At 43.0% G+C, this 4612-nt stretch overlaps 1 pseudogene; it reads left to right on the forward strand.

The window, feature by feature from the left end:
• The first annotated feature begins 2934 nt into the window (after positions 1 to 2934).
• LOC143502068 (gamma-crystallin M2-like) lies at positions 2935 to 3543 on the forward strand (annotated as a pseudogene).
• The last annotated feature ends 1069 nt before the right edge of the window (positions 3544 to 4612 follow it).

Here is a 4612-nt window from a genome sequence, read left to right on the forward strand (position 1 = left end):
GCTAATCAGACTGTATACCACACAGAGCTGATCAGACTGTATACCACCACACAGAGCTGATCAGACTGTATACCACCACACAGAGCTGATCAGACTGTATACCACCACACAGAGCTGATCACTGTATACCACCACACAGAGCTGATCAGACTGTATACCACACACAGCTGATCAGACTGTATATCACCACACAGAGCTGATCAGACTGTATATAACCACACAGAGCTGATCAGACTGTATATCACCACACAGAGATGATCAGACTATATACCACCACACAGAGCTGACCAGACTATATTACCACACGGAGCTCATCAGACTTTATACCACCACACAGAGCCGATCAGACTGTATACCACCACACACAGCTGATCAGACTGTATACCACCACACAGAGCTGATCAGACTGTATGCCACCACACACAGCTGACCAGACTGTATACCACCACACAGAGCTGATCAGACTGTATACCACCACACAGAGCTGATCAGACTGTATACCACACAGAGCTGATCAGACTGTATACCACCACACAGAGCTGATCAGACTATATACCACCACACAGAGCTAATCAGACTGTATACCACCACACAGAGCTGACCAGACTGTATACCACCACAGACAGCTGATCATACTGTATACCACCACACAGAGCTGATCAGACTTTATACCAACACACAGAGCTGATCAGACTGTATACCACCACACACAGCTGATCAGACTGTTTACCACACAGAGCTGGTCAGACTGTATACCACCACACAGAGCTGATCAGACTATACCACACAGAGCTGATCAGACTGTATACCACCACAGACAGCTGATCAGACTGTATACCACCACACAGAGCTGATCAGACTGTATACCACCACACACAGCTGATAAGACTGTATGCCACCACACAGAGCTGATAAGACTGTATGCCACCACACAGAGCTGATCAGAGTGTATACCACCACACAGAGCTGATCAGACTGTATACCACCACACAGAGCTGATCAGAGTGTATACCACCACACAGAGCTGATCAGACTGTATACCACCACACAGAGCTGATCAGACTATATACTACCACACAGAGCTGATCAGACTGTATACCACCACACAGAGCTGATCACTATATACCACCACACACAGCTGATCAGACTGTATACCACCACACACAGCTGATCAGACTGTATACCACCACACAGAGCTGACCAGACTGTATATCACCACACAGAGCTGATCAGACTATATACTACCACACACAGCTGATCAGACTGTATACCACCACACACAGCTGATCAGACTGTATATCACCACACAGAGATGATCAGACTGTATATCACCACACAGAGCTGATCAGACTGTATACCACCACACACAGCTGATCAGACTGTATACCACACAGAGCTGATCAGACTGTATACCACCACACAGAACTGATCAGACTATATACCACCACACAGAGCTAATCAGTCTGTATACCACCACACAGAGCTGATCACTGTATACCACCACACACAGCTGATCAGACTGTATACCACCACACAGAGCTAATCAGACTGTACACCACCACACAGAGATGATCAGACTGTACACCACCACCCAGAGATGATCAGAGTGTATACCACCACACAGAGCTGATCAGACTGTACACCACCACCCAGAGCTGATTAGACTGTTTACCACCACACAGAGTTGATCGTGTTCTTTACCGTCATGTCAATTTTACATTTCATAAACCTGCAAATTAATGCACATTCCAATTAAGGCGGTGTTTTGGCCTATTGTGATACAGATATTTAACACCATCTGTGTTCTGGAGTGATACATTTTTCAGTGCCAGAATCTATTTTTGCAAACTTGTTTAAAAAGCACTTAGCAAGCTGAGGATTTTTAAAGAATGAACAAATATCACTTGTATATACTGAGGTCCTGAAATCTTCTGAGGTCCTGAGGTCCTGAAGTCCTAAGATCCTGATATCCTGAGATCTTCTGAGGTCTTGAGAAGCTTGATGTGCTGCTAGGGTTTCCCATCTGACTCCTGTGTCTTATCAAAAAATAGCAATGCCAAACCAAGACTTCCAATACTTCCTATTACACTTGTGGTAATATATTACTTCCTTTAATACTTGTGGTAGTGTAATACTTCTTACAATTCTTACTTTATTTCCATACATTCCTAAAACATTTGCACATTATGTCCCTCTCTCTACACACATACCTTTCACACATTTCAAACACACACACACACACACACACACACACACACACACTAAACCACCAGATCAGCATGGTGCATTTATTATGCTTAGACAAGCCTTTTGGCAAAAAAAACTGAAAGTAATTCGTAGAACTTGTGCCAAATTCCTAATTCTGGCCACATGCAGAAAAATAAAACAAATGAAGGACAGATAAAAGTCCCTCATACAGAAAAAAACTGAAAAGTTACCCTTATGAAAGAGGCACAATGCAGTGTTGAGAAAAGGGCCACGTGTATTGAGAAAAGGGCCACGTGTATTGAGAAAAGGGCCAGGTGTATTGAGAAAAGGGCCACGTGTATTGAGAAAAGGTCCACGTGTATTGAAAAAAGGCCCACGTGTATTGAGAAAAGGGCCAGGTGTATTGAGAAAAGGCCCACGTGTATTGAGAAAAGGGCCATGCGTATTGAGAAAAGGCCCATGCGTGTTGTCTTGCCAGTAGACCTGGCTGTAAGGTCTTCTGAAGGCCATGTCACATGGGGTTGGTGAGGAAACCCGCCTGACTGTGGGTCTGTGTGCTGTGCTGCTCAGTCAGGAGTTTTCACAAATAGAGCCACATGCTCTGTTTTGTTGGTCCGGTATAAATACAAGAGTTAAACCTGCAGGACATCAGTCTACCAGCCAGAAACCAACCAGGTCAACCCACCAACATGATGTTCAAGGTGAACACCACATGAGCGGTTGATCTTCGATGATCAGGTGATCTTCTACGAGGACAGGAACTTCATGGGTCGCTCCTACGAGTGCACCGGTGATTGTTCTGACACTCCTGCAGGGTGGAGAGCGGCTGCTGGATGGTGTACGACCACCCCAACTACATGGGAAACAGCTACTTCATGAAGAGGGGGGAGTACGCCGACTACATGAACATGTGGGGATGGGGGACGGGTAACTACATCAGGTCTTGCCGCATGATCCCTCGGGTACAGTATCAACTCTGATATATAGTTTTGGAAATTAACTATATGTGTTCCAGAAGGATTTCTCCAAAGCAACACGGTTTGTTCTCTTCTCAAACAGTACAGAGGATCCCACAGAATGAGGATCTATGACAGGGAGAACTTCATGGGTCAGATGATGGAGATGACGGATGACTGTGATTCCTTCATGGATCGCTACCACTGGTCCGACGGCTGCCACTCCTGTCACATGATGGACGGCCACTGGCTCATGTACGAACATCCCAACTACAGAGGCAGGATGTGGTACTTCGGTCCTGGAGAGTACAGGAACTTCAGGAACTGGGGCGGCATGAGGTTCATGAGCATGAAGCGGATCATGGATTCCTGGTACTAAAATTAATCGACACTAAAATAAATATGTTAAAACAATCAGCATTTTTTTACTCTAAATAAAGACTATAACTGAAGCAACATATGTTTAAAGGTTAAACGTGTTTAAAGGTTTAAAAGTTTAACACGTAGCTCACAGTGCAACTGGTTCTTACCCACAGTGCATTCTGGGTCTTGTACTAAATTTTCCTGTAATCTGTCAGCGGAAGCACATGCGCACTTATGCGACCTTTCTCGTACTTTTGATGTCTTTCTCTGCTTTCATTAACGTTATCAGATAATAAGCTTCTGCTTACACTAGCTATAATGCAGGGGAACTGAAGAGGCAGGATTGCGATCTGCTTTCCACGATACATTCACAGCCTAGTGCTGAGCAATTTAGGCCATCAAAGACAACAAAAATACAGAGGAAACAGAGTTAGTGATTTCCAGAAAAGTCTTTTATCTTTTGTTTCTATCCAGCAAAGCGCCACAAGTTTGTTCTTAGTGATATATTGTAAACAACATCACAGTATTGTACACAACATCGCAGTATTGTACACAACATCACAGTATTGTACACAATATCGCAGTAATGTACACATCACAGTATTGTACACAATATCGCAGTATTGTACACAATATCGCAGTATTGTGCACAATGTCACATAATTGTACACAATATCGCAGTATTGTAAACAATATCGCAGTATTGTACACAATATCACAATATTGTACACAATATTGCAGTATTGTACACAATATCACAATATTGTTCACAACATCACAGTATGGTACATAATATCACAGTACTGTACACAATATTGCAGTATTGTACACAACATCACAGTATTGTACACAATATCGCAGTATTGTACACATCACAGTATTGTACACAATATCGCAGTATTGTACACAATATCACAATATTGTACACAATATTGCAGTATTGTACACAATATCACAATATTGTTCATAACATCACAGTATGGTACATAATATCACAGTACTGTACACAATATCACAGTATTGTACACAACATCACAGTATCAGACACAATAACACAGTATCAGATACAATATCACAGTATCAGA

The sequence above is a fragment of the Brachyhypopomus gauderio genome, unplaced genomic scaffold, assembly GCF_052324685.1.
Source record: "Brachyhypopomus gauderio isolate BG-103 unplaced genomic scaffold, BGAUD_0.2 sc188, whole genome shotgun sequence".
NCBI lineage: Eukaryota > Metazoa > Chordata > Actinopteri > Gymnotiformes > Hypopomidae > Brachyhypopomus > Brachyhypopomus gauderio.